This window comes from Corylus avellana, chromosome ca3, assembly GCF_901000735.1.
Source record: "Corylus avellana chromosome ca3, CavTom2PMs-1.0".
NCBI lineage: Eukaryota > Viridiplantae > Streptophyta > Magnoliopsida > Fagales > Betulaceae > Corylus > Corylus avellana.
The window spans coordinates 21,653,803-21,666,569 of NC_081543.1; the positions used below are offsets into that span (position 1 = coordinate 21,653,803).

General features: G+C 37.9%; 1 pseudogene; it reads right to left on the reverse strand.

Moving 5' to 3' along the window:
- Nucleotides 1-9,283: 9,283 nt before the first annotated feature.
- LOC132176174 (labd-13Z-ene-9,15,16-triol synthase, chloroplastic-like) lies at nt 9,284-11,258 on the reverse strand (annotated as a pseudogene).
- Between the last annotated feature and the right edge of the window lie 1,509 nt (nt 11,259-12,767).

A 12,767-nucleotide genomic window follows, 5' to 3' on the forward strand; every position in this document is an offset into this window, starting at 1 on the left:
CAAATTTGATTAATCCGCCGTCTGTGATCTGCCCAAGTGTGGAAGAAAGGTGTATTGCGGTCTCCATTTTGGTACCAATTCTGCTTAGCCCTTTGCTTCCATTTTATGTCTTCTCGCTCTAAAATAGAGTCAATCTCCCCTTGCAACCTCAGAATATCCTCCAAATTTTCAGCCCCTTTGTGCCTCTAAAGCTCCTCAAGGAGCTTGGTTCTCTTTTTAAGCTCCTTTTCAGCACCCCAGAATTTGTTGGAACTCCAATTGGTGAGCTAGGTTTGGCACTTCGCTAGCTTCTATAACACCGAGACTGCCCCTGGGTCATTATTGTCTTCATCTAACCAAGCCTCTTCCACGATCTTGTTTAACACAAGCGGCTTGTGATCCGAGGAAACAACTGCAAGAACTTGGACTTTGGCCGCCTGATGCATGTTGCACCAAGCTGCATTTGCAACAGCAGGATCCAACCTTGCCTTGATGAAGCTTCCATCCTGATGGCAGTTCTTCCACGTGAACCGTGAGCCCTTAAAATTGATATCACTCAAGCCACACTCCATAAGAGCATTACGGAATTGTAGCATCTGCCCCTCTCTTCTCAAAGCTCCTCCATATTTTTCGGATTGATCAAGCACCTCGTTAAAATCACCGATGCAAAGCCAAGGTTCCGGGTCAAAGCATTTGAGGTGTTTGAGGAGGATCCATGATTCATGCCGTTTTGTCCAATTTGGGTGCCCATAAAATCCCGTAAGCCTCCAATGAAGGGTGCTGCCTATTTCCATAACCACCACGTTAATATGCCTACGAGTATAATTGTGTACATCAATCTCATGTTTCACCTTCCATAGTAATGCTAAACCACCGCTCCATCCGATTGGGTCAACAACAAAAAGGCCTTCAAAGCCCAGCCTTATGCGAACTCGTTCCATCTTGTGTTTGCTACATTTTGTTTCCATGAGAAACAAAATGGTGGGTCTCTTCTCCCTCACCAAGCGGCAAAGGTCCCGAATTGCATGAGGGTTCCCAAGCCCTCGGCAATTCCAGCTAAGGAGAATCATGGGGACTGGCGAGGCTGTGCACTAGCCTTCGCCATTTGGTGTTCAGAGCTGATAGACTCCTCTGTTTGTTTCTGTTTCTTTTCCTGTCTATTGTCCAAGGCTTGTTGTCCCTTTCCAACATTACCCTTTCGTTTTCGATAGTGTGGGTCCTCATAGTTAAGAGGACCAGCCTCAGGAGGCTTAATCCGAGCTTCTTGTTTCCATTTCTTCAAGCTCTGAACAAGTATATTATTTGGGCGTGAGCCTTCCGTTATCTCACCCATAGGACTAATAACATAATCCATGCAAGTTGTCTCCACAGGCTTTGGAGAAACTATGTTTTTGTCAGCGTCTGTCTCCATATGCATTTTGGGCCTAATGGAAAAAAGCCCGCCTGGGAGATTCTCAAATGTGCTGACGTGCTCCCCAGTAGCTGGAGCCTTCTCGTGCTTAGTCTTTCCTTGCTTAGGCTTTCCATGCACATGAGCCATAATTCCTTCCACATTCGTGCCAGGATCGCCCCTATCAGTATGAACATATTCGTTAGATTCTGAAATGTCTGCATCTGCATAAGGAAATAAATCGCCTTCATTAACAGCTGCTGCTTTGGTTGAAACACCCTAGCCCTCAGTATGGTAAGTGCCTGAATGTCCGTTACTAGCAGATTTCCGCAATTGGTCCACCTGGTTAGGTTTTCCTGAAGTTCCGCTACTTTCTTTACTGGGCTCTTTCTCTTGTCCTTTCTAGCCGCCATGATGCCCTTCATCTTCCGATGACCTCCACCATCCCTCCGTTTCCTCCCTGACGTGCTTACCAACACTGCTACGACACCTGCTTGAGTCTGCTCTAAGCCAGACGCCCCAGTCTTTGACCCCTTTCACCTTATTTCTCCAGTTGTCAGGGTAATGGGACAACCATTTGCACCATGGAGGATCCTGCCGCAATCAAAACATAGCATCGGTAGTTTCTCATATTTAAATGTAACCCAGTGAGAGGTCCCATTCAAGATCAGGGCATGTCCACGTTCGAGAGGTTTGCGGAGATCAATCACCACCTGAATACGTAAACATTGTTCCCATCCCAATCCATCCCTAGCCACATCAACTTCAATCAACTCACCCATAGACTTCCCAATTTTTTCCCCTATACCCTTCGTCATACATAGAAGGGGCATATCATGAACTTGCACCCAAAAAGGAGAATGTGTGAACTGTATTTGTGAAGGTGATAGACTGCCCTCAAGATGATTAAGGATCAATATTTGTCTATCAAAAGACCAGGGCCTTCCTTCCATAATCCGTCGCTTATCATCCACTTCAGCGAATTCGAAGATCCATACATTATCTTGCACCTCCTTGAACACGACACTCCCAACAGTTCTCCAGATTCTAGATAAGACAGTTTGGAAAGCTTCTTTGTTCACTTTCCTTTCCCCACCAATCTTCCCGATTAGACATCTTTCCCCACGCTCGCGCCTATCCGCTATTTCTCCTTAAGAGATTGTGATACCTTCCTTCTCGCCACCAGTGAGCGATATTCCACCACACAAATCCTCCTGATCGTCCGCCATTCGCTGCCTACCTAGCCCTCCACATCCGGCAAACTGGCAAGAGACTTCCCCTTACCTCTAAGTATTCTCCGAGAGAAACCTTAGGAAGGATCCTTTCGTTAGCATATATTAAGAACATGGTCAGTACTCACAAAAATAAATCAATAAATAAATAAATAGCACTGCCAATGACGTTCTTTTTCTTTGATTTGTATTTATTTATTTGATTTGAACAATGATAACCCTTTATCTATTAATATTATGATACCAAAATACTTTATTTGATTTATAATTGAATATTATTTTTTAAATGTTGTAAAATTAAAGAAAATGACAAGACAAGATAAAGAGAATGCAATATGTGAAACTAGTTGTTCAGGAACTATGTATGATTCTTCTCTATTATTATATGTTTTACATACAACTCAATACTCCCCTTTATAGGCATGGAATCATAATGGGAGGTTAAGGAATATGAAAAGGGGAATATAAAACAAAAGGGTACATCAATGTATTATATGAATGTTATAGGAATTCTAAAAGAATGAATGAGTAGAATTCTAAGAGATGGAACTAAATGGTCATCCACCAAATGCATGAATGCATTCATAACACTCCCCCTTGGATGACCATACACTAAGAATATGCCTCGTTAAAACCTAGTAAAGGAAAACCCAGTGAGAAAAACCCTAGCGAAGGAAAAAGAGTGCAATCAGCATAATCATTTTACTCCCCCTCGTTAGCATGAAGAGTTTCAATTGTTTATGATGAAAGATCATTCAGTTGACGCATTCCAATGTTATTCACCAACTTCTTAAATGTTGCAGTTGGTAATGCTTTGGTAAATAAATCTGCCAAATTGTCACTTGATCGTATCCGTTTAACATCTATATCACCACTCTTCTGGAGCTCATGTGTATAAAAGAACTTTGGTGAAATGTGTTTGGTTCTATCACCCTTAATATATCCTCCTCTGATCTGTGTGATACAAGCAGCATTATCTTCATATAATATTGTCGGGCTATCTTTGATTGTGGATAAACCACACTTTTCTCGAATGTGTTGACTTACTGATCTTAGCCATATGCATTCCTGACTTGCTTCATGAATTGCTCCAAGTGATTTGAAGAAGTAGCAACAAGTGTTTGCTTGACAGATCTCCATGAAATAACAATACTTCCACATGTAAATAGATATCCTGTTTGAGATCTACCTTTATGCGGATCAGAAAGAAAACCCACATCTGCATATCCAACTAATTGTGAATTTGAACATTTTGAATAAAATAATCCCATGTCAGCTATTCCACAAAGATAACGTAGAACATGTTTGACCCCATTCCAATGCCTTCGAGTTGGTGCAAAGCTGTATCTTGCTAGTAAATTAACTGAAAATGCTATATCAGGTCGTGTGCAATTTGCAAGATACATCAGAGCACCAATTGCACTAAGATATGGTACTTCAGGACCAAGAATTTCTTCGTCATCTTCTCGAGGGCGAAAATGATCTTTTTTCACATCAAGTGACCGAACAACCATTGGAGTGCTCAAAGGATGAGCTTTCTCCATGTAAAAGTGCTTCAGGACTTTTTCTGTGTATGTTGACTGATGAACAAGAATTCCATTTGGAAAATGTTCAATCTGTAAGCCAAGGCAAAATTTTGTCTTTCCAAGTCCTTTCATCTCAAATTCATTTTTTAAATACGTGGCAGTTTTTATGAGCTCTTCTGGAGTCCCAATAAGATTTAAATCATCTACATAAACTGCAATGATAGCAAATCTAGATTTTGATTTCTTAATGAAAACGCATGGACAAATTGGATTATTCTCAAATCCTTCTTTCAATAGATATTCACTGAGACGATTGTACCGCATGCGTCCGGATTGCTTTAACCCATATAAAGATCTTTGTAGCTTGATAGAATAAATACTTCGGGATTTCGAATTATATGCTTCATGCATTTTGTATCCTTCAGGGATTTTCATGTATATATCATTATCATATGATCCATATAAATATGTTGTAACCACATCCATTAAACGCATATACAAACTTTCTGTAACTACCAAGCTAATCAAAAATCTAAATGTAATTGCATCCACTATAGGGGAATATGTTTCTTCATAATCAATACCAGGTTTCTGCAGGAAACCTTGTGCAACAAGTCTTGCTTTGTATCTCACAATTTCATTTTTCTCATTTCGTTTTCGTACAAATACCCACTTGTATCCAACAGGCGATACACCTTCAGCTGTTTGAACTACAGGTCCAAATACTTCGCGTTTTGCTAGTGAGTTCAATTCTGCTTGAATTGCTTCCTTCCACATTGGCCAATCATTTCTACGCTGACATTCTTCGACGGTTTATGGTTCAATATCATCATTACTTCTCGTAATGTTAAATGCAACTTTAAATGAAAATATGTTGTCGACAACAATTTTGTGTCTATCCAATATTTCTTCTATACTTACATAATTTATTGAGATCTCATTATTTTCAGGTACCTGTTCCTCTTCAGGAGGTAACTCTTCAGGAGATTCCTCTTCAAGAGGTTCCTCTTCGGGGGATTCCTTTCCAGGAGAATTTTCTACAGAAAGTTTGGATGGATCAATTTTCGTTGCCTGTTTTGTGGGTAAGGCCTCTTCGGGAGCGTTGATTTCATTTCCTTGTGCTTTTCTCTTCCGAGGAATCTTATCCTTTGCACCAATACGTCTTCTACGCTTCAGGCGTGCCTTAGACTCATTTGCTGCTGTATTAATTGATTGTCCAACAGGGACTTCTATTTTCGCTGGAGTATTAGCAGCTGGAATGTGAGACTTAATTATTTTCTTGTTGTCAGTAAATGCATTCGGCAATTGATTTGCAATACTCTGCAAATGAATGATCTTCTGAACTTTTAGTTCACATTGATTTGTACGAGGATCAAAATGAGATAATGTCTAATTATTCCAAGTGATTTCTTGTCGTGCTTCTCGCAACGACTTTTCTCTCCCTAGTGATGAGAATATGTTTTCATCAAAATGACAATCTTCAAAATGTGCTTTAAAAACATCACCAGTTAAAGGCTCAAGATATCTAATGATAGAAGGAGAATCAAAACCAACAAAAATTCCAAGTCTACGTTGAGGTCCCATCTTAGTGCATTGAGGTGGCGCAATTGGAACATATACAGCACAACCAAAAATACGAAAATGAAAAATATTTGGTGGTTGACCAAATACAAGTTGCAAAAGGGGAATCTTTTTGGTAAGCTGTTGGTCTGACCCGAACTAATGATGCAGCATGTAATATTGCATGTCCCCAAGCAGAAACAGGTAATTTTGTTTTCATAAGCAAAGGTCGAGCAATTAATTGAAGTCGTTTAATAAATGATTTAGCTAAACCATTTTGAGTATGAGTATGAGCAATAGGATGTTCAACATTGATTCCAATTGACATGCAATAGCCATAAAATGCTTGAGATGTAAATTCACCCGCATTATCCATCCGAATAGATTGAATTGGATAATCAGGAAATTGTGCTCGTAATCTAATTATTTGAGCAAGAAGTCTAGCAAATGCAACATTACGAGTAGAAAGCATGCAAACATGTGACCACCTAGATGATGCATCTATTAAAACCATAAAATATCTAAATGGCCCACATGGAGGGTGAATCGGCCCACATATATCCTCTTGAATTCTTTGTAAAAATGATGGAGATTCAACAATTACCTTAGAAGGAGATGGTTTGATAATATGTTTACCTTGAGAACATGCAGCACAAGGATAATCACTTGGTAAAAGAATCTTCTGGTTCTTTAAGGGATACCCATGAGAGTTCTCAATTATTCGACGCATCATAATTGTTCCCGAATGTCTAAGACAATCATGCCAAAGCATAAACATCTTTGGATTAGAGCACTTCTGGTGCATCACAACATGTGATTCAATTGTTCTTATTGTTGTATAATACAACCCGGAAGAGAAAGCAGGCAATTTTTCCAATATGAGCTTCTGGCCCGAAATTATTAAAGTAATATAAAGATATTCGTCACTGCCTTCATTAGTGGTTTCAACATGATAACCATTTAGACGAATATCCTTAAAACTAATTAAATTTCTTCTAGATTTAAAAGAATACAAAGCATCGTCAATACAAAATTTTGTTCCTTTTGGCAATATAATATTCGCTCTTCCAGAGCCTTCGATAAGGTTTGATGAGCCTGATATTGTATTGACACTAGCTTTGTTTAATATCAAGTATTGAAAATATTTCTTATCTCTAAGAATTGTGTGCGTTGTACAACTGTCTGCTAGACACAAATCTTTACCAATCATCTTGGAATTAATCATTCCATCAATATGACCCATACCTCCATATATAAACAAAATATACATTAAATTTTATTAATCAAAAAGAAAATAACAAAATACAATTAAATTTGACAATGTAAACATATTGTGATTAAGACACAATGAAAACATTTTAATTGTTGTAGACATATTCATCACCAATCAAAAGGTCAGTTTTTGTGTTAGAGTCTACAAATAAATTAGAAATATCAAGATAAATGTTACCCTTTCCATTTAGAGTATTAAGAAAAATTGAAGAATCTTCAGGATTACTGTAATTAGCAAAATTCATTTCAATCTCCTTTTCTTTTATGGAGGCTTAATATAGGTCTACCAGATGTTTAGGCGTACGACAGGTACGAGACCAATATCTTTTCATACCACACATGTAACATTTATCTTCATAGTTCTTTGTAGGTTTATTTTGTAAGCCTTTGTTTTCATTTCGTTTCGCCTCAGTGTGGCTCCACTTCTGGTGGTATGGAGCATTTCTTTTGTAAGAATTATGAGTACGTTTACCTTGACCTCTATAATTTTTTTTTCTACCACATCTACGTCCACTATCATGGTTTCCTTTATTACCATGAAATGATGTTCCATTTGCTTTAGGAAATGGTGTAGAACCCGTTACACGAGATTGATGATTTTTCATTAATAGCTCGTTGTTTTGCTCAGCCACTAGAAGACAAGATATCAGTTCAGAATATCTTGTGAAATTACGCTCTCGATATTGCTACTGCAGGAGCACATTCGAGGCATGAAATTTGGTATATGTGTTTTCTAACATATCCATATCAGTGACTTTTTCTCCATACAATTTTAATTGTTAGCTGATTTTAAAGAGTTCAGAGTTAGTCACTGACACTCTTGAAATCTTGCAACTTCAGGTGCATCAAATCATAACGAGCTTTTGGGAGGATAACTGTCTTCTGGTACTCGTATCTCTCCCTTAAATTATTCCACAAGGTCAAGGAATCCTTTACCGTAAGGTACTCAGTTTTTATATGCTCCAGGCATATAAAATTATAAGACATCATATTCATAACATTAGTATGATAAAATTCTAATTTATAATAAATCTCACATGAATCATAATATGCAAATGTTATAATATGATTCATAAAACAATAAAAAAATTTTAAGCATATGTTAGAATGTTAATTAACAAAATAGATAATAAGATTACTAAATGTTAAAGAAACTTACAATGAATTGTGAATACCTCACGGATAGCTTTTGATGTTGAAGATCAAAAGAACACAACAATTGGCTAGAGTTTCGTGCTGATAACGTGTTGTAAAATTAAAGAAAATTACAAGACAAGATAAAGAGATTACAATATGTGAAACTAGTTCTTCAGGAACTATGTATGATTCTTCTCTATTATTATATGTTTTACATACAACTCAATACTCTCTTTTATAGACATGAAATCATAATGGGAGGTTAAAGAATATGAAACAAGAGGGTACATCAATGTATTACATAGATGTTATAGAAATTTTAAAAGATGACATGAATGAGTAGAATTCTAAGAGATGGAACTAAATGGTCATCCACCAAATGCATGAATGCATTCATAACATTAAATATTTTGATTTATAATTAGAATTAAAGTATAGGGCTCAACCCACCAGAACCAAAGGCCAGTCCCGTAGCCCACCAAATTCACATGCCCAACACTTCATTTTCATTGCAATATACAAGCATATACAAGTAATCCAAAGGAACGGGTGACTATTGGAAAGTATGGGACTCAGCCCATCCAGCCCATAGAACAACTAGCCCTCACAATCTTGCATGAAGCACACGCCTAAAAGAAAAACGTCATATTTGTCAACCATTTTTTATGGAAAGTGATGAATGCACACCATGTCCCTACAAATAAGACTTAGGATCCTCTCCATTTTATTTGAACATGAGAATATCCAATTAGTTATAATAAAAAATATTTTTGTCCTATCAAACAGTGAAAATTTTTGAAAAGTATAACATTTTTCTATTAAAAAACAAAAAATGTTAATAGAGTCTCTCGGTCCCAAAACCAAATATTCTATTCCATCCTCAAAACCGTTTAACGTTAGCATAAATCACCACATGTGGTTGGATGGATTCGACATTGAGGGATGTTTGTTTGTTTGTGTTTTTTTTTTCTTCCTGTAAAAGTAAAATTAAAAGACTGAAAACAAAAAATAAGGGGCTGAAATAGGGCCACAGAAGTAGGAGAATTAAAAGATTTTTTTGTTGTGTTTTGGATGAATAATATTTTTCATTCCACACAGAAGAATACAACATCTTTCCAGTAGGAAACCCACTGAAACAAACAGATAATGCTAAGAGGATACAAACGAAAACATCAGGAGCGCCCATCACAAATAAAACATCTTACAATATTATTGTGCGTAGAGCTCAGATTTAGACAACCTTGGTGTCGGAATTGCAAGCGTTGGATTTGCTTTCTTAGTAACAATACCGAATTTGTCTGCAAGATTCAGCTCGGTGCCCTGTGGCAACTTCCACTCATACGAGTGCAAAAACGAAGCTAGCACGTACAATAGAGACCTTTCTGCTAGTGGAATCCCTGCGCATATTCTTCTCCCGGATCCAAATGGAAAATAATTAAAATTGTTTCCCGAGTAATCCAGTTTGCTTTGATCACTTAGGAACCTTTCCGGTTGAAATTCCAAGGGATTTTTCCAAATCTTTGGGTCCTTATGTATACCCCAAACATTTAGGAATACCCTAGTTCCTTTGGGTACCCAGTACCCTCCAATGGTGCTAGATTGGCCTGGACAACGGGGTACTAGGAAAGGAAGGGCTGGGAACAAACGAAGAGCCTCTTTGATGACAGCATCTAGATAGTGTAATTTGGGCAAATGGGTGTCTTCTACTAAGCTATCCACCCCCACAATTTCTGTTAATTCTTCATTCACTATTCTCATTGCCACCGGATGTTGCAGCAGCTCCGCCATCACCCATTCCACCATGGTTGTTGTGGTGTCCGATCCAGCCACCACTACGTCCTATTAAACATGGTAAAGGAACTCATCAATTGAACCCGCAAGTAACAAACGTTAACCCTCATTCAAAAAGCTTAAAACTTTTTAATAGGCGATAAAATATATTTAAGTGAAAAAGAGATGAATGACTAAAACAAAGTTAGTTTTTTATGATCACGAGGGACACCAAGACCATATAACAACAAAAACAACAACAATAATAAAATTAAATAAAAAAGAATAGCCAAATTGTACTATAAACTATTAAGCTGGATTTAGTTAAAGTTGTGTAAGACTCCTCATTTGATGGAGCACAAAGTAGAAAATTGGACATACCAGAAGCAAAGCCTTGAGTTGGTTCATGCTTATTGATTTTGCAGCGTCAACTTGATGATCCCTTATCTCCAAGAGAATTTGCAAAAAGTCCTTCATTTCTTCAACCCCTTCTTTCTCTTCCTTAGCCATATTCATCCGTTTTTCAATGACAGAATCAAGAATGCTTTCAATCCACAGGAAATTCCTATTTGCTTGCCTCTCAATCCCTTGCAAATCACACCTCGCAAGCACAGGGAAAAAGTCAGAAACATTTGGTTTCCCAAACAGCACCATTTGCTCCGCAACACACTCTTAAACTGAGCCCCAACAGCAGCCCCTTTCTCCCCTCGCAGCGTTCCACCCCACAACATGTTAATCGTGGAATTGATGACAGTCAAAAATGCCAATTCCCCAAGATCGATGGGGCTGCCACTTTTCTCATACACATTTCTAATAGATTTTCTAACCTCTTCTCTGAGTAGAGTTTGAGAGCCATCAAGATTTGCACCACTTAGCATCTCCCGTACAAATATCTTGCGCAACTTCTTCCAATCATCCCCGTATGGTGCAAACGCAATATCACCTCCCCCATATGAGGCAGCCAGGCCGGCTATGGGCGGGTCGCGGTTGGCAAACACTCTGTCCTGGTCACGAACCACCTCTTTCACCAGCGATGGTGAGCTAACCACTACGCACAATTTTTGCCCAAGCCAAAAGCTTGTAGATGGGGCCATAGGAAATTGCCAGTTCCTCAAATTTCCTATGGAGCTCTGTACCTAGAAAGGGGAGGTAGCCGACTAGTGGCAAGCCACGGGGGCCTGGTGGCAGGGGAGGGACAACTTTTGTCGATTTCATGATTGCCCGTAGGAACCAGAACACTGCAAATATAGAGACAAAAGCAGTGAGAGTTGCTCTTGAACCATCGTGTTTCTGGTCCTCTGCAACCCACCACCACCACCACGACCGCATGGCAGAAATAGTGTTCGACTTGTACGGATTTTGTTGATGATCAAAGAAAAACAGAGAAGTAAGAATTGATTAGAAATTAGAATGACAAGTCTTCTTGAAACTTGGATTTTTATTTATTTTATTTATTTTTTTTAATGTAAAAGATCTGTTTCCTTCTCTCTGGTTAGATGTTTGGCAGTTACTAGAGAGAAACTCTAACATTGGAAGGATTTTGTAAAGATTCTAATATGGTAAAGATAAGGGTTTTGTGGTACAAAAGAAGCATCCTGTCACTTTATGGAAAACAAAAGGAATGAAAGAAGCATCCCGCTTGGAGTCCATGTAGCCCGTAACGCTATATGGTGCAATATTACAAATCCAGTATCTTATTATAACGTTGATGTGACAATATCCAATAGTTTTTGAATAAATTATTGTTTTTTTTTAAAAAAAAAAAAAAAAAAAAAAAAAAAAAAAAATCAATGATACAAGATTTGTGATGTGATCATAATTACAAGATTCTTTTCATATTAGAGTCGGAGTCTTAGTCCTAGAAGTTAAGACCGAATTGGTCTTTTATGTAATTATTAGTCGATTGTTTCTCTATTTAGAGGGAACTATCGAGAGCAAAAGTTGGAGTTGATTATTATTTTAAAATACAGTTTAATGTGTTATTGGAGGTCAAAACTCATTTGAAGTAGTCATTAGAGGTCACAGCTTCCTCGAACGCCCCATTTATCATTTCTCATATCTTGTTACTAGAGGTTCGCATCAAATGGTGTCAGAGCAAGGCTTTCAATAAGAATCACCGATCCATGACAATCCAATAACAACTTAATGATTGGCTCTTTGAACTTGTAGAATTCTAATTGTGATTTTGCCTTTCTATGAGTCATCTATTTATAGATTTGGAATTTTACTTGAAGAGGTAGGAAAGGAGCCGCATTGGAATACAAGTGCCACACTCTTACTAAACCTAGTTTCACTAGATGAATGGCAAAGGGAGGAAAATTACCTCCCTTGCCCTTGTGTCACATAGCCATGGGACGAAAATATTCTTCCCATGCGCCTAGGGTTAGAGTTTTGTAACTCCTTCACCGATTCCTCACCTCACCCAATTTTTTTTTGTTCTCTTCTTATGACCGAAACTTTTGTTTCTCTTCTGTATAAAGTGATATTTATTTAGCGAACTCAAGAGCTAAATAGGCATTAAGTTTCCTTGTGTTCGTGAAAAATTGATTGTGGTTCTACTTTAGCTCACTACAAAAAAAAAAAAGAAAAAAGAAGGGTCTAATGACGTTCTGAGATAGTATCTTTTGCGAAAAACATCACTAAACGATACTATTCACGAGTTAAAATGTGTGGTTTGAACAGTAATATTATTCAAATGACACTATTCATGCGCCAGAAGTTGTGGTTTTGAATAGTAACTCTGTTCAAACAACACTATTCACGCGCCAAAAGATGTGGCTTTAAACAGTGACACTATTCAAACGACACTAAATCATTTTTAAAAATTTGGCCCTCGAAATTGGCTATTATCAATAGGATGTGTCTCTCTTTCTACTCAAAATGTCTCTCTCTCTCTCTCTC